The following is a 19,545-nucleotide window of genomic DNA, read 5'->3' on the forward strand; positions in this document are numbered from 1 at the left end:
AGTGATGAAGGGACTCATTTTTGCAATCGATTGTTGAATAACCTTCTTGCTAAATATGGAGTTCGCCACAGAGTTGCTACAGCATATCATCCGCAGACAAGTGGGCAAGCTGAGGTGTCAAACAGAGAAATCAAGCAAATATTAGAGAAGACGGTGAGTGTGAATAGGAAGGATTGGGCTGCAAAGTTGGATGATGCCCTATGGGCATATAGGACTGCATATAAAACGCCAATTGAAGCGTCCCCTTACAAGCTTGTTTATGGGAAGGCCTGCCACTTGCCCGTTGAGCTTGAACACAAAGCATACTGGGCCATTAAGAAGCTAAACATGGACCTTGAAAGCGCAGGTGAGAAAAGACTTATGCAGTTGAATGAGTTAGACGAGTTCAGGCTGCACTCTTATGAAAATGCCAAGCTATATAAAGAAAAGACAAAACGATGGCATGACAAGCATATCAAGCCACGTCACTTTGAGCCAGGCCAACAGGTATTGTTATCCAATTCTAAACTATGGCTGTTCCCTGGGAAGCTAAAGTCGAGATGGTCAGGTCCTTTTAAGGTGGTGAGAGTCACTCCTTATGGTGCAATCGAGCTGCGAGCTTTAAATAGTGAGAGGAAATTCTTGGTGAATGGTCATAGAGTCAAACATTATTGGGGAAGAATGATTAATCGTGAAAAAACCAAGGTTGTACTCGCTGATGAGGAAGCGAGACTCTGCGTCGTGCCGCGACGTTAAATCAGGCGCTGGATGGGAGGCAACCCATTGAATTATTGTAATCGTCGTTCCACGACGTTAAATAAGGCGCTGGTTGGGAGGCAACCCAACGATAGTTGTAGTTGTTAATTTTGTGTTTTAGGAAGTGCTAACCAATGCAGGTGACAATGGGCAAGTGCAAAGGCCATCAAACGAGGTAAGAACAGGTGAAAAATTTAGGACAAATTCCGCCCAGGTGCGCGCCCACGCTACTGGACGCGCTATTGGGCGCGCTAATTTGCACAAGTTCTGCCTGGGCTGTGCACCTGGGCGCGCTTCTGAACGCGCTATTAGTGTGGTCGCGCATGTGAGCGCGCATATGGGCGCGCTAATTTCTCCATGTTCTGTCTTGGCCGCGCTAAAACTAGCGCGACCGCGCATCTGGCCGCGCTAGTCCATTAAATTGTCGCCCGTTTTTTTTAGTAGTTTAAGTTTTTCTTTTTATTTTCTTCTTTTATTTTGTTTACGGTTTTAATTACCTTCCCCCCCCCCCCTTTCTAATTCCCCCGTTCGAACAAAGCCCCCAACCCTTCTCTCCTCTCCCCATTCCAACAAAAACAAAACCCCAGCCCCCAATCCTTTCCCCATTCTCACGATTTCCCCCATCCCAATTTCACTATCTTCTTCCCCATTCTCCTTCTCCTCTCACCACCATCGTCCATCACAGGTATGAACTCTAGTTTCTATTTCTTCTCTTTTTCTTCTCTTTTTCTATTTTTTTCCAGATTTTGTTTGTATTCAAATACCTTAGTTGTAGTAGTTGTACTTAGATTTTGTGTAGAGAATTTGGTGCAATAAGTTGTGGTGTTGGTGGGTGATAAGTGTGGGGTGGAATGCCACTTGATTTGTGATTTTGGTGAGAGTACATGGTGGATTATTGTTCTAAAAAGCTTAAAAGGGGTTGCGAAGGTCTAATGCCCACAAGGCGTTCGTGGAAAGGCCCAAATGAACGTGATTATGTAGTTTGTGACCACCTATGCGTGTGAAGTCTGAGTAACCGCATTGCATCACATATTTTAGCTGGGCTATGCTAATGTGTTTCCGTTTTGCAGGTATCATAGCTCCACGAAGGAAACGACAAGCCACAGGGGCCTCATCGAGCAGCCAGGCTGGTTCAGCTAGGTCACGAGGGGCTGTACCTGCACGTTCCTTTGATGGTACAAAATTTGTTTCGGCCAAGGCTCAGGACCGCTTTGCGGAAAGGGCTCGTAGAAAGCCAATTACGGAGAGGGTTATTCACGTCGGCTGGCTCCAGCACCACTGCCCGCACATGTACAATGAGTTGGTGAGGCGAGGGTTGCAAACCTTCATCAATGAGCCCGGTGAGGGAAATGCAATGGTTGTGCAGGAGTTCTATGCCAATGTACCGGAGCATGTCAATGGAGTAGTCACGGTGCGCCGAAGGGCGGTGAATGCTTCTGTTGAGGCAATACAGACGGCCTACCAGGTGCCTCCACCTCCGGATACTGGTGATTACTTCTATGAGTACGGCCGCCACCCAATGAACAACGGAAAATGGGCGCGATTTTTTGAGACAATTTGTGTGCCTGGGAAAGAAGTGGTCTGGATGGACTATGGGGAGAAGTTCCACTCCTCAGTACTCACCTTTGAAGGGAAGTGCTGGTTGGACCTCATAAACAACCGCTTGATTCCGTCTCACAATACTACAGAGGTAAATGGGCCCCGAGCTGCCTTGATTTGGTGCTTTGTAAATGGTTATGACTTTGATGTGGCCAAAGTGATGCATGAAGAGATATTCGTCCGAAGTCAAGTCAAAAGGTATTGATTCTTTTTCCCCTCTTTAGTGACGCAACTATGCAGGGATGCTCGGGTACCCGAAAATCTAGCTGTGGATGGGTTGGTAAGAAAGGAGGGCAAGTTTCGTACTGATAAGGTGACCACGGGCAAGGAGCCGAAAGTAGTAGAGGCAGCAGGGAGTAGTAGCTCTGATGATTCTGATGATGAGGAGGATGCTGCGGAGAACGTGGAGGCCGCACCACAGGCTCGGGAGCAAGGTGTAGCAGCTGCAGGACCATCTGGGACTGCGCCATCTTCAGGAGCTACCTGGGTCCCGTTTCACTGCTTTGGAGCTAGAGATGGCTGGTTTGCGAGCATCCATGACTGATTTGGGCACCCGAGTAGATGCGGTAGCTGACCGAAAAGTGAAGTGGGAAAAGAAATTCATGGGCTGGCTGCGAGCTTTGGGTCGTGCGTGCAACGTCAACCCAGACACTGTCTCCAACCAGGAGTGACACTTCAGGGAAGTTCCTTCACCTCACTGCTCTTTCAAATTTTAAGNCAACCACTCAGTACTGTATATGGCCCATACGGCCCAGGGAAATCCATCTCGGAACATATACAACACTGACTATAAGTCGCCCAATACCGAGGATAAAGGGTAATCCAACCCTGTGGAGAAATCCATCTCCAGGTATCCTGTACTTCGGACAAATCCATGCCCAGGGAAATCCATCCCTCAATGATGTATAAATGCTCAACCACCCGGCAACGTATATGGCCCATACGGCCCAGGGAAATCCATCCCGAAACATACTCAAAATGACTAGACATCACTCGGTACCGAGGTAAAAGGGAAATCCATCCCTGTGGAGAAATCCATCTCCATATATCAATACTTCGGACAAATCCATGTCCAGGGAAATCCATCCCTCAATAATATCATCCGCGCTCACTAGGGGTGTGCAGACTCCGGAGGGGCTCCTACAGCCCAAGCGCTATAATCCGCAGGGACAACTCACATGCTATAACATCAATATCAGAATTCGCACGGACAACTCACGTGCAACACGGACAACTCACGTGCCATAGTCTCGACATCTCACAATCAGGCCCTTGGCCTCACTCAGTTATCAATCTCTCCAGTCTCACTCACGGGCTCACAATGTCATGAAAAATGACCCGGAACAATGATATGATGTATCAATAAGTAACAATTGAGACTAAGATATGATATGAATGCATGAATATGACTGAGTACGAAATATCAATGAATTCAATGAGATGACAGCAAGAAACGACCACTATGGGTCCCAACAATAATAGCATAAAGCCTAAGCATGATATCTAGCATGATTTGACAACTCAGATACTTAATCACATGGTGAAAATACAAATATCAACAAGAATAGGGTCACTATTTAGTGCCCTGGGAACAACAGAGTCCCAATTCACAGGGTGCGCGCCCACACGCCCGTCACCTAGCATGTGCATCACCTCAACACCAATCACATAGCACATAATTCGGGATTTCATACCCTCAGCACTATGTTTAAAAGAGTTATTTATCTTAAACCAGCCAATTCCATCGCCGAGCAAGCCTAGCGATGCTCCAAGAATGCCATCACGCGCGTAGCGACCTCCGAACAGCTCAACACTAGCCAAAACAACTCAAATATTGATAAATATTGAATCCGAAGTCAAATCCCAAATCCGGCCCAAAAACACACCTGGGCCCACGCCTCGAAACTCGATAAAACTCACAAAATCCGACAACCCATTCAATTACGAGTCCAACAATACTAGTTTCACTCAAATCCGACTCCAAATCGGTGTTCAAAACTCAAAAATTCATATTATGAAACTTTAGGCCAAAACCCCCAATTTCCTCTTTCAATTCACCAACCAAAAGCTAAAATCGAAAATAGATTCATGAAATATAACCTAGACCGAGTGTAGAACACTTACCTCAATCCTTGTGATGAAAATTGCTCAGGCCCCAATCCGCACTTGGAAATGTTAAAATGAAGCCAAAATCACGAACCCTTGTATTTAACATTCTGTCCAGCATTTCCGCATCTGCGGACACATTAGCCGCTTCTACGACAAATTCTCCGCTTCTGCGGAACCCACTTAAATACGCATCTCCACACATGCGCTCCTTATCCGCTTCTGCGACCTCACATGTGTGGAAAAGACCTCGCACCTGCGGTCTTCCCCAATCCAACACACATTCGCACATGCGTCCTTCCCACCGCAACTGCAGCGCCGCACCTACGGTAATAGCCTCGCAGGTGCGATTACACCAGCAACAAACCAACTTCAGCAATGAGCCAAACTTCAAACTTGATCCGATAACCACCCGAAACACACCCGAGTCCCTCGGGACCTGAACCAAACATGCCAAAAAGTCATATAACTCCATACGAACTTAGTCGAACCTTCGAATCACTCAAAGCAACATTAAAACAATGAATGACACCTCAATTCGGAATCATTGAACTTTGAAACTTCAACTTCCACAACCGATGCCGAAACCTAACAAATCAAGTCCGATTGACCTCAAATTTTGCACATAAGTCACATATGACATTATAGACCTGCTCCAACTTCTGAAATCGGAATCCGACCCCGATATTAAAAGTCCACTCCCGGTCAAACTTTCCAAAATTCCAACTTTCGCCATTTCAAGCCAAATTCTACCACGGACCTCCAAATCACGATCCGGACGCACTCCTAAGTACAAAATCACCCAATGGAGCTAATGGAACCATCAGAAATCTTTCCGAGGTCAAATACTAAAAAGTCAAAAGTTGGTCAAACCTTTCAAATTTAAAGCTTCAAGTTGAGAATTATCCTTCCAAATCGATTCTGGATAACCTGTAAACCTAAACCGACGATTCACATAAGTCATAATACATCATACGGAGCTACTCATGCCCTTAAACAACCGAACGAAGTGAAAATGCTCAAAACGACCGGTCGGGTCGTTACATCCTCCCCCACTTAAACATACGTTTGTCCTCGAACGTGCCAAGAGTTGTTCCAAACGCCATCGAATCGCCGTGTAACCTCACCATGCATATACCCAGGGGTGATCCCACATCACCCTATCCCATATAAGTCCGATAACACAACATGACTAAAATTTCTTAATCCAACCTAGCCCATAAGCCTTAGAATCCAATTTCCACATCCGAAATTTTCTATAAGGCTAGAATCTCGCATCTTCACACTATATAAGTCTGAACAAGTTGTGATAAGCCATAGTCATAACCCAAGATAAAATCACATGATATACCACATAACTCAAACATTTATAGCGATAATTTCTAATCACAGTCGCTGCTCGAAACAACCCAATACCGGTAATAAACCTCTTATCAAACAAAGCCTCATTCTAACACCTGCATATACTGCCAATGATGAAAGAAACACGCCAAAATTCATAACCATTCATCAGACCAACAAGTTGTGGAACTTGATAATAGGCTAAATCTAGGTAATTTGGCGATTGTTTATGCTCCCGCTTAGTTAAATTCCAATGTCATAATATGGTTAATTGATGAAAAATAGGCTCTAATTATGAATTATATACATTGCAGGATGAGGAGCCTACGTGATGCCTTAAAGTTGTGATTGGAACTATTTTGGAGCAAGAAAGACCCTTCGGAGATGAGTACACTTGAAGACGAGAAAAAAGAAGTGAGGAAACAAAGTGCTGGGCTAGCGCGCCCAGATGCGCGCCCGCGCTAATTTTAGCGCATTCAAAATAGTACGTTGTCCAACTACCCGGTCAGATGCGCGCTCAGGTGCGCGACCGCGCTAGTCCAAGTTCCGGAAAGTGTTTGTCAGGGGTATAATTGGAAATCTAGAGGAAACCCCACTTAATTTATATAAAGTCAAGCTCGCCCAAGGATTAACTATCAAGGTTTTCATAGTCTAGTGAAGGAATAGAGAAGCAAGAGGCAAGGCAGAGATTTTGATCATCAAGTTCTTCTTTTCTTCCCTTGGTTTTTGCTAATTATGATGAAATTGAACCTTATTGTGATGAACACTAGTATGAGTGGCTAAACACCCATTGTTCTGGGGTTGTGATTTAGCCATGAATATTGTTGTTTGATATTAGCTTGACCTTGATTATAATTCACCAATATATGGTTGTTTCTTCAATTCTGTGTTTAATTGCTTAATTGTCTGGCCAACAGTTAGGTTCTATTTACTATCTATGCTATGCTTGGGAAAGCCATGTTTAGATTAGAGAAGAATTGAAAAGAGCATGATCTTAACCCTTAGGGGGAGCGGATTTGTGGTTAGGATAGGAATATACCTAGTCACCGTGCTTAATTAAATATCGTAATCTTAATGCGTTCTTAATAGATTGATTTCATAAGAATATAGGCGTTAATCTATTGAGAATAGGTGAGTAGTACTTCGGGAGAAGGCTATGAGAGCATTTATCGATTAATTAGCAACCATGAGTGAATTATATGAAAGGGAGAGTTAATTAGAACACAATGCGAATGGTGAATCGATCACAACCCTGGAATACTTATCTCTACTTAATACACAACAATCAATTCTTTACTTGATAATTTAGTTATTACATAGAATTGTAGTATAATATAATCACATTATTGGACTTTGATTTTAGCTGGATTGAATAACAATTTTAGTAATTACGTGAGTAGTTTACACAAGTCTCTGTGGGTTCGACACTCAACTTATCATTATATTACTTGTCGACCACATATACTTGCGTGTGCGTTTGAAAGCAACACTGTGCAACATCACGATGCTGGTGTTGCATAAATCCTCAAGAAGAAACTATAGCTCATGTATTCTTTCAATCACCTGCTGATAAAAAAACATGGAGTTATTTTTTCGCACATGCTGCTTTATCGTTAGAGGGATTGAATTTATCCCAAGCAGTGGTTTGAAGCTAGACAGCACAGGTAATTCCTAGACTTAAACCAATCTTTCAAGCACTGCCTTCTATTATATTGTGGGAATTATGGAAGAGGAGAAATTGTTATAAATTTGGAGATGTAGTAACAGTTTGCAGGGTTATCTATCAAGTTAATGCCACAATACAATCACTTGTTAAGGTAAGGAAGCCACGGATCAAAAATGTACCTCACAAATGGCCGGATATATTGAATATGATGGAACAGTACACACATAATCTGAAGATTACTAAGGTAGTATGGGAATTGTCTAATGAAGGGTGGATAAAAATTAACGCAGATGGGGCTGCGAGAGGGAACCCAGGCAGGAGTTCGATAGGTTATTGTCTTAGAGATGAAGTAGGGGATGTTATTTATGCATATGGACAGGAGATTGATTAAACCACAAACACAGAAGCAGAGGCAGTAGCTATTTTACATGCACTCAGGTATTGTAAAGTTCATAATCTACTTCAGATTTGGGTGCAAACTGATTCTATGTTGTTGCTGAATGTCGTTGAAGGAATATGGAGTGTTCCATGGGGCATTGTTGAGTATGTGGAGGAAATAAGAACTTTGTTACAGGAGTGCAATGCTACCATAACACACACATTTTGTGAAGGCAATAAACTTGCAGACCATTTAGCAAATTATGCTCTTGATGTGGGTCATATTGAATGTCACTCTTTTGCTGAACTGGACAGCGTAGGGAGAAGGATTGTGAACGATGATAAACGACAATGTCCATACTTAAGGATAAGAGTTGCAAGGAATTGAAAAGGGAGAAGCAGATAATCACAATGGAGGGGGAGATAACCATACATGACTTCCTTGTTCAACTTATTATGGAGGAAAACATGGTGGGATTTGTCTATACTAACGTTGTGTTTTGTTTTGCAGGGAAAGATAATGTACTCATGTCTTACTATCGTTTACAAATTCATTGGGTGGTATTAGCACTTGTGGCTCATTCCCATGAAGGAGTAAGGATGGTAGGCACAAGTATGGAATTAGGGGTCAAAGGGACAAACTCAACAATTAGCTATGTACACTGCCCTATTATACTGGACATGGCATGGGCTGAATATGGAAATTTCATGACAGACATATGGAGAGCTATAATGAGGGCATATGTACTGCTGTATGGTGGTGTAATTGCCCAGGAAAAGAATTGCCTCAACAAGCATGATCATCATCCTCGAATCTTAAGGGAGAAGAGGGTGTTGATTACTTTTTTTACTATGTGTTCTTTTTTGCAGGAGCAGCTACTGTGTCCATGCCTTATCTCTTGAATAACCTTCAATTGGTGGTATTAGTACTTGGTACTCATTCCATTGGAGGGGAAGCAAGAATAGGCACAAGCATGGAAGCATGGATGGCAAACAAGAGACTAGGGACTGGATTTTCTAATGATACCTTTAGCTTCAGAAGGTCTGTTCTCATCGTAAACCACCCTAGTACTCTATTTATCAAGATAATAACCAGTAAATTAAGGAGCCATACAACAACTGGAAGGACAAGGCTATATGCTGCCCAACTTTCCTCAATAACGCACAAGGTCAGCTATATTATTTTGAGAGGAAACAAGGCCATTATGGAATCATTATGGAATAATATCCTAATGTGTTTCATAAATGGTATGCTACATGATACAATTCAAGATGAGATTGCAAAGGTACAGGTGGGAAGGCAACAACACTAATGAGAAACGCTACTGTCCTCGACATCACAATTGAGATAGAGTATGTTGTTAAAATTATAATAAACTTGTTTCCATTAGTTCACATTTATATTAAATATGTTTAGATTAGTTCATATTAGTATGAGATGTATGAACAAGTGTAGACTAATGTGAACTTCATTATATGTATGAACTAGTGTAGACTAATGTGAACTTCATTATGAGATGTATGAACTAGTGTAGACTAATGTGAATTTAGTTAGTGTGTTTACATGAAGTTTAGGCTAGATACATGTAGGAGTTCTACTATAAATACCCATGTATGCTAGCCATTTGGAAAAAGTCAAGTTGAATGAAAAATATCATTTCTTCTCCATTCTTAAAGTGAGTTGTGAGTGTTTGAGTGTTTTGTTGTCTTGCTCTCCCAAATTTTTTTTCCAACATATGTTATCAGAGCCGGTGTGGTTGAAGACAACAAACTTGGAGAAAAGATGACGAATTCTAACGGAACACCATTCCAAGTTCCTATGCTTACAAAAGAGAACTATGGAAATTGGTGTATTCGAATGAAGGCCTTGCTTGGTGCCTATGATGTTTGGGAACCAGTAGAGTCCGGTGTTGATGAAGCAGAAGATGTCGTTGCCTCAAAGAAGAAGGATCAAAAGGCACTCACTCTCATCCATCAAGGTTTGGATGACAAGATGTTCGAGAAGGTTGCAAATGCAACAACCTCCAAGGAAGCATGGGATATTCTTCAAACTTCTTATAAAGGTTTGGACAAAGTGAAAAAAGTTCGCCTCCAAACCTTAAGAGGAGAGTTTGAATCATTGCATATGAAGGAAAATGAACATGTTGTGGATTATATTTCGAGAATTTTGGCTATTGTCAATCAAATGAAAAGATATGGTGAAGAGTTGAAAGACGATAGGGTCGTGGCAAAAATACTACGATCCTTAATTTCAAAATTTGATTTTATTGTTGTTGCCATTGAAGAGTCCAAAGACTTGGACACCATGACCATAGACGAGCTTTCGAGTTCCTTGCAAGCACATGAAGAGAAGTTGAAGAAACCGAAAGAAGAATCGGTTGAACAAGCGTTGCAAGCAAAATTTTCTTTCAAAGAGAAAGATGAAAGGCGTGGCTCGCAACAAAGAGGCCGTGGAAATGGAAGAGGTCGTGGTAGAGGTGGAAGAGGAGGTAGTCAACCACCTTCAAGTAGAGAAAATAAAGGCCAAGACTTTAATTCAAGAAGAGGTCGTGGAAGAGGGAAAGGATGGAGGCAAAATCAAGGAAGGTATGACAAATCAAATATTGAATGTTATACTTGTCATAAATTTGGTCATTTTTCTTGGGAATGTAAAGATAACTTTGAAGAGAAAAATAATTTCGTGGAGAGCAAAAATGAAGATGAAGATGCCACCTTGCGTCTCGCATGCAAAGGAGAAGAAAGTGCCGAGAAGCACCGATGGTACCTTGATTCCGGTGCAAGTAGCCATATTTGTGGAAAGAAGGATTTATTTGTGGAACTTGAAGAGTTGAATCGTGGCACAATCACTTTTGGAGATTCTTCACGTGTTAAAATCAAAGGAAAAGGTACGATTTTAATTCGCTTGAAGGATGGAAGTCATCAATTAATTTCTAATGTTTTATATGTGCCGGAGATGAAAAGTAACATTTTGAGTTTGGGACAACTTTTGGAGGAAAATTATGACATTCATTTGGATAAAAAGTTGTTTATGAGAGATGAAAAAGGGAGATTATTAGCTAAAGTTCCTATGGCTAATAATAAAATGTTCATTTTAAATCTTCAAAATGATGCTCCAAGATGCTTACTTTCATGTGCCAAAGACTCCTCTTGGCTTTGGCATATGAGATTTGGTCACTTGAATTTTGATAGCTTAAGGTTGATGGATAAAGAAAACATGGTGAATGGATTGCCAAGTATTAATCATCCCAACCAATTTTGCGAAGGATGTATCTTTGGAAAGCAAGCTAGAAAAAGCTTTCCTAAAGAGTCTTTGACAAGAGCAAGATGCCCTTTGGAGTTAATTCACATGGATGTTTGCGGACCTATCAAGCCATCTTCACTTGGTAAAAGTAATTATTTTTTACTTTTCATTGATGATTATTCTACAAAAACTTGGGTTTATTTTTTAAAGGCAAAATCAGAGGTGTTTGAAACCTTTAAAAAATTCAAGAGGATGGTGGAGAAACAAAGTGGCTATCAAATTAAGTCACTTCGGTCGGACAATGGTGGAGAATTCACTTCAAATGAATTCAAAGTTTTTTGTGAGAAAAATGGAGTTCGCCATTTTTTAACCGTGCCAAGATCACCACAACAAAATGGCGTTGTGGAAAGAAAGAACCGGACCATTCTTAACATGGTGAGGAGTATGTTGAAGAGCAAAAATATGCCAAAGGAATTTTGGGCTGAAGCTGTTGCTTGTGCGGTATACTTACTAAATCGTTGCCACACAAAACGTGTTCATGGAAAAACACCTCAAGAGGCATGGAGTGGTTTCAAGCCAAAAGTTTCTCACTTGCGAGTTTTCGGAAGCATTGCATATGCACATATACATGATGAAAAGAGGACCAAGCTCGATGACAAAAGTGAGAGGTATGTTTTTATTGGTTATGATCAAAATTCTAAAGGTTATAAATTGTATAATCCCAAAAATGGCAAGGTCACTTTGAGTAGAGATGTTGAGTTTGATGAAGATAGTGCTTGGGATTGGAAGACTAAAGAGCAAGATTACTCTTTTAGTCCATTATTTGATGATGATGAAGAAGATGTGGAGCAACCTATCTCACCACTATCAACACCTCCGCCACAAAATCAAGAAGTGGAGGAATCAAGTTCAAGTTCAAGTGAAGCACCTCACAAGAGTAGAAGTCTCCGTGACTTGTATGAAAACACGGAAGTGGTAAGAAATGATTTATATGATTTTACTCATTTTTGTTTATTGGTGGATAGTGAGCCTATAAGCTTTGAGGATGCATTCCAAAATTCCAAATGGAGAGATGCCATGGATGAAGAAATCAAGGCAATAAAAAAGAATGAAACATGGGAGTTGGTCACACTTCCAAAAGGAAAAAGCACCATTGGAGTCAAATGGGTGTACAAGCTAAAGAAGAATTCCAAGGGTGAAGTAGAAAAGTACAAAGCAAGATTAGTAGCTAAAGGATACAAGCAAAAAGCCGGTATTGACTATGAAGAGGTATTTGCACCGGTTGCTCGTTTGGAAACAATTCGCTTTGTCATTGCCTTGGCCGCCCAAAATCAATGGAAAATCCATCAAATGGATGTGAAGTCAGCTTTTTTGAATGGCGTATTGGAGGAAGAAGTCTACATTGATCAACCTTTGGGCTATAAGGTTGAAGGACAAGAAAATAAAGTCTTGAAATTGAAAAAGGCTTTATATGGGTTGAAGCAAGCTCCGCGGGCTTGGAATAGTAGAATTGATAAATATTTTCAAGCAAATGATTTTTCAAAATGTCCACATGAACATGCACTTTATGTAAAAATTGCTAAAAATGGTGACATTTTACTTGTTTGCTTGTATGTAGATGACTTGATTTTTACAGGAAATAATCCTAAGATGTTTGAAGAATTCAAGGAAGCAATGGCTAGAGAATTTGAGATGACGGACATTGGATTAATGTCCTACTATCTTGGCATTCAAGTGCAACAAAGGAAGGATGGGATTTTTATTTCTCAAGGAGAATATGCAAAGGAAATTCTCAAGAAGTTCGAGATGGATAATTGCAATCCCGTGAGCACCCCCGTTGAATGTGGAGTTAAAATATCCAAGCATGGAGATGGAGAAAATGTAAATCCCACATTTTTCAAGAGTCTTGTTGGAAGCTTAAAGTACTTGACATGCACAAGGCCGGATATTCTTTATGGTGTTGGACTTGTGAGCCGCTTTATGGAAGCTCCTACTACCTCCCATTTAAAGGTAGCAAAAAGAATACTTCGGTACATCAAAGATACACTTGATCATGGAATTCTTTATTCATCTTCTAAGGATTCTAAGTTTGTGGGATATTGTGATAGTGATTGGGCTGGTGATATTGATGATCGTAAAAGTACTACTGGGTTTGTTTTCTTTCTTGGAAATTCTGCATTTACATGGAATTCTAAAAAACAACCAATTGTTACTTTGTCAACTTGTGAGGCGGAGTATGTTGCAGCTTGCTCATGTGTTTGTCATGCAATTTGGTTAAGAAGTTTGTTGGAGGAACTTCACCAACCACAAAAGGATGCCACAATGATTTTTGTTGACAACAAGTCGGCTATCGAGTTAGCCAAAAATCCTGTATTTCATGAAAGGAGCAAGCATATAGATACAAGGTATCACTTTATTAGAGATTGTATATCTAATAAAGTTTTGGAGCTTGAGCATGTGAAGTCGCAAGATCAAATTGCGGATATTTTCACCAAGCCATTAAAGATTGAAGTTTTTCAAAAGCTAAGGATGGCGCTTGGAGTGATGAAACAAGTTTAAGGGGGGATGTTAAAATTATAATAAACTTGTTTCCATTAGTTCACATTTATATTAAATATGTTTAGATTAGTTCATATTAGTATGAGATGTATGAACAAGTGTAGACTAATGTGAACTTCATTATATGTATGAACTAGTGTAGACTAATGTGAACTTCATTATGAGATGTATGAACTAGTGTAGACTAATGTGAATTTAGTTAGTGTGTTTACATGAAGTTTAGGCTAGATACATGTAGGAGTTCTACTATAAATACCCATGTATGCTAGCCATTTGGAAAAAGTCAAGTTGAATGAAAAATATCATTTTTTCTCCATTCTTAAAGTGAGTTGTGAGTGTTTGAGTGTTTTGTTGTCTTGCTCTCCCAAATTTTTTTTCCAACATATGTTACATATAGATCAGGAACATTTTGTGGAAGATATACAGGGGGAATGAAGAATTTTTGCAGCAGTAACAGTACAATGCACTACATTTGTGCATTACTTCAAGAGAATTCACAAGAAAAGACAAGGATAACAAGGGCACAACCCAGACAAACAATACACTGCCTATCATGGGCAGTCTCGATCAAATGGGTTAAATCACAACCAAAGCATGATGTTTGGATATTGAAGAGTGCACTTAAGACAAGGACTAAGCTAAAGAAAGGCTGCAACGTGTGGACATTTATTACAATTGGCAATATTGGAAGCTGGATTTTCTTATTCTTAAGGAAACAGATTCATGGACAAGATTTGGATTACATTGCAAATGCAGAATATGGCTACTTTTATATTTGGCTAGTGTTTATAAGCTTTAGGAAATTTTAGATTTATGTTACATCAATATGTAATATCAGTTTTGGACCTCAAAATCCCAAAACTGATAATAGGACCTATATTGTAGACATATCTTATTATCCTACTCATGGTAGGACAACATACTACTCTGTTTTATTTATTTATTTATTATATATATAAAAACTAGCACTAGGCACCTCGCCTAGTGGATTTGCTTAAAAAAAAACCCCTAAACCCAAAAAAAAAGCTCTCTCCTCTCCAAACGCTCTCTCCTCTCTCTACTTTCTCTCTCTAGCGTGCATGCTCGTTTAGGGCAACCATGGCTGCCACGAGCTCTCCCCAGCCTGTGGCTGCGGGAGAGACAAACCAAAACATCTTAGAAACACGTCCAAATAACAGTAATAAACAGTCATATGCAACACAGCTGGTGGGAAAGCAATCTGCCGCAAAAGCTTCCAAGTTGGAACTATGTCCTGTCACGTTTGAGCATGGTATACCAACTGTTGAATTCACTATAGAGGAAGTGAATGCATTAACCATGGAATTAGGTCTTCATCAAGCAGTAATACTTAAATTTTCGTATGGCAAAGCTGTTCTTCAGGAGTTGCGCCAGATTATTTCGAAACAATTTGATGGTAAGGGCTACTGTAATGTCGGACAATTGGAATATCTACATATTCTGGTAAGGTTTGATTTGTTTGAGTATTTTGTTCAAGTTTTATCAAGATCCACAGGATATGTTAAGTCGAAGGGAGATGAGTTCTTCTTTAGATCGTTTCCTTGGACAATAGGATTTAATCCGTGAGAAGAAACTTCGAAGGCAGTTGTTTGGATCTCCTTACCTGAGTTACCTGCAAATTTCTTTGCAAAGAAGTCTCTAATGTCCATAGCATCTGCAGTGGGAAAGCCATTAGCTGTGGACAAAGCGACTCAAGATCGAACTCGACCAAGCACGGCTAGGGTTAAGGTGTTGTTAGACCTATTGGACAAACATCCTAAGAGAATTAGGATTCATATTGGGGATACGAAATCTGGGAAGCTAGTTGAATATTATCAAGAAACTGTTTATGATAATCTCCCAAAATATTGCACCTGTTGCAACCATCAAGGACATGATGAAAAAAAATGTCGCTGGAGGATCGAGGGAAGTAAGGATGCTGCTGCTGGTGTGGATGCAAGTATGAAAAATCATGCAAAAACAAAGGTGATGATAGAGGAAGTAACAGGGGCTGCATCTCAGGATGGTCATGGTGTGGTTGAAGCAGATGGTCCAATTACTGAAAAACATCATGGTGATGCAAGGGAATATTTGAACAAAAAAAGAGCTGGACAATTGGCTAAGGTTTTATCCGAAAAAGATGGTAAGCAAGGAGGTGAAGAAGCAAAAGAAACAGTAGTTAGTCAACAGGTCTTGCAAATTGAAAGAGGAAAACAAAGAGTTAATGAGAATAATGAGAATGTGATGAATCGAGTAATTGGAGAAAATACTATAGGTGATGGTTCAAAACTTGATAAAGGACCAACTAAACTTCCAAGAGATGTTCCTGCTAGCATAGCTTTAGCAAGGCTGTCTAATGTAGTTAATCCAATTGTACAGGCCTATGATAAGCTGGCTAGTGCAGCAGCTATAATGTCATCTAGTGGAGTTTTAAAGAGTGCTGCTGAGTGTACTTGGGAAATTGGAACCTCTAAGAAAAATCAAAGTGGTGCTGCAGCTGTCCAAACTAGTGAGGTCAAGGAGAGTTTTGGTGAGAAGCTAGACTTGACTCAACAAGTGAAGGATGCTAACAATTCACAGGTTGGGAAAGGTATAATAGATAGGATAGCTGGAGATCAACAAAAAACTGCAGGAGATCAAAAAAAATGCAGAGTACATCCTAACAAAGAAGCTTCTGCCCAGTTTTATAGGGAGGAAAACATGGGTAGTAAGAGCTTATTGATGGAAAATAAAGCTGGTAGTGTTATAAAGGAAGTTAAGGGAGGTGACAGGAACAAAAAGGAAGGAGTTTGAAATGGGGTAACACCAAGAAAATCCCCCACAAAGAAACAGGTTTCACCAAAATAACAGAAAGAAGGTGTTCGACCAAATGTCTGTAACGTGGGTTCAAGCTCAAATAGTTTCGAGGTTCTTGCTGATGTTGGTGATGCTGAAGCTGATGCACCATCTTTAAAGGATAATTTGATGTCCAAACAAATAGTTCCAATGCTCAGCAATGAACAAGGAGGGCAAGGCAGTCAAGAGTTGATGGAAAATTTGGGCGTTCAACGAAATGATTGACAGAACAAGTTGAGCAATGAACTAATAGGCATACAAGCTCATAGTTCCAATGTACCAACACTGCATTTTTCAAATCCTCAGGTTGAACAAATCATTAAAGACACTCAGAATAAAATGATGAGGAACTCTACAATGGTTAAACAACCGTTAGTCACATTGAACACCTCTGTATTTGAGGTTACTTCTCAGTCAGTAGAGTCTATTGGAGAGTTCGAAGGGGAATCTGGGCAACTGATCCTATCAACAGGAAACAATAATGAGGTTATCCAAGCAAATTTGAGGGGAATGGCTATTAAATCTAAGTTATGGCAGGATCAACGTGAGGAGGATGACGAAGAGGATTGGGGTGATGGTTTTGCTGGATATTCGTCTGAAGAAGCTGATAAGGAGTGTGATCAGGAGAGTGCAGGTGAAGATTTAGATGCAATAGCAAAGCCAAATGTTGCAAAGACACCAGTAGCAAGCCCCAAGAGTACACTGAACCTTCATGCTCCAGAATTTATCCCAAAAAATTCTACAACTGCTACCATGCCAAATGCAGTGACTGGAATATTGGGTCACAATGCTTCGACCTCCACCATGTAGATAGTTACAGGGGAAAATACACATCAAAAGATAGCAACACCTACAATGAAGGTGCAGCAGCAACAACAAGCCAAAACACCTTAGTTGCTACTGCCTATGATGATCGAACAACAGCAACCAATTTTAAAATCTGGACAACAACAACTTGGGACAACCACTGGGCAGCAACAATTTGGGACAACCACTCCAGGTATTTCAGTAGAGGAAAGAAAGCTTCTTGATGCAATGGTAAGTTCCAATCCTTTAAATTCAGCAAATCATACTGGTGCTAGCACTGATCGTGCAAGTAGAAGCAGGAATAAGTTGCAAGTCGTAGCACAACAACAACAAAAGGAACTATTGGCAAATTCTAAGGATGGAAATACTTTGGTAACACAAAGTGTTGGTCAAGAACTACCAAATCTGGTGATTGCAAGTAGAGAAATATATGCATAAGGGGAGGAAGAGGACATTTTAAATCAAAGCCGGGCAGAGGCAGCAAAGAAATGTGATTTATCACCTATGCATAGCGGCAAAAGGAAGAAGTCACATAGAAGAGAAAAAAGTTGGGATGGCAGAGTGAATGAAGATGCAAATGTAAGGCAACATCCAATGCGAGTTGCCAAACAAAAGCAAGTTACCCAAACTACATCTACAAAGTCCAATCGTTCGAAGAAAAAAGCATGAATTTTGAAGACATTTTGAAAAGAGTTGTGGATGAAGACAAGCGCATACAAATTGAAGATTTTACAAGATTAGAGAAAAGAGAGCAACATGGTTGTTTCTTCATCTTTTTGTTTTATCATCACATTAGTATAGTTCTATGTAATATCATCACAGGGTATGTTATAAACTCTGTGATGATCATAGAATATTTAGTTTTAGCTAGTTCCTTCTTTTTACATGCTTGCTAGTAGGTGAGGCTTTTTTATTTGCCTCAATAGGACTAGTAAGGTAAGGTTTAGCCTAGTCTGTGTTGCACTGGTCCTATGCCTTTGGAAAGATATCCAAATGGCCATGAGATTATATGCCCTCGTGAGACTTTGCCGGCAGCTATACCAGGATTCCTCTACATGAGGTTGCATATGGGCATTGTGAGGCGCAGAGGAGTGATTATATGGCCAAGGCATAGAGGCAACACTACTAGTGCTATTGTCCCCCTTATTTGTACTCGTCCTATGTGGTTCTTTTTCTTTCTTAGTATTAATAAAACTATCCCTAGGCACCTGCCTAGTGGATTTTCTTAAAAAAAACCCAAACCCCGAAGGAGGAGTTGTGTTGTCACCAAATGATAATTGGTGTTGTCCTTCATGGAAAAGAACATGGTGTTGTGCTAAACCTAAGGAGGAGTCACTAGTCCACCTTTTCTTCACATCTAAGGCTGCTACAACTATATGGAAGTCTTTCTTAACAAGGGCAGGAATCGCAATGAATGAATTGTCTTTGCATCAGGCTATCACCAAATGTTGGACTGCACCAGTTGTATCCAGATTGAAGCCAACTATGCAAGCCTTACCTGCTTGTATTGTATGGGAACTTTGGAAGAGAAGGAATAGTTTGAAGTATGGGGAAGCAGTCTCAGTAAGCAGGGTTATATATTAGGTATCTTCTACTCTACAGGCTCTAGTTCAACTGAAAAAACCTGGCTTACATGTACCTCACAAATGGCTGGATCTACTGAAAATGATGGAGCAATATACACCCCGATTGAAATATGATAAGGTACTTTGGGAATTCCCTGTAGAAGGGTGGATTAAAGTTAATACTGATGGAGCAAGTAAAGGGAACCCAGGGCGAAGTTCTATAGGTTTCTGCATAAGGGATGAGGTAGGTGATTTGAAATATGCATAAGGAAGAGAAATTACTAAAGGAACCAATAATGAAGCAGAGGCAGTAACAATTTTGGAAGCTTTGAAGATGTGTAAAATATTGAACTACTATCAGATATGGCTGCAGACGGATTCAATGGTACTGAAGAACATTATTGAGGGATCATGGAAGCCACCCTGGTGCATTGATGAACATGTGGAGGAGATACTAAGATTAAAGGAAGAAAGCAACATCAGGGTAACACACATATTTAGAGAGGGCAACTGTTTAGCAGACCACCTTGCTAATTATGCTCTAGATGAAGGAAACATTGAGTGCTATGGTTTTTGAGACCTAGACTCAATAGGAAGGAAGATTGTCAATGAAGACAAGATGCAATGCCCCCATATAAGAGTGAAAATTGCAAGGAATTAGGAGGGAAGGGGGATCAAGTCTATTATCATACTCAAATCAGTTTTGAGGAGAGTAT

This window comes from Nicotiana attenuata, unplaced genomic scaffold (assembly GCF_001879085.1).
Source record: "Nicotiana attenuata strain UT unplaced genomic scaffold, NIATTr2, whole genome shotgun sequence".
Lineage (NCBI taxonomy): Eukaryota > Viridiplantae > Streptophyta > Magnoliopsida > Solanales > Solanaceae > Nicotiana > Nicotiana attenuata.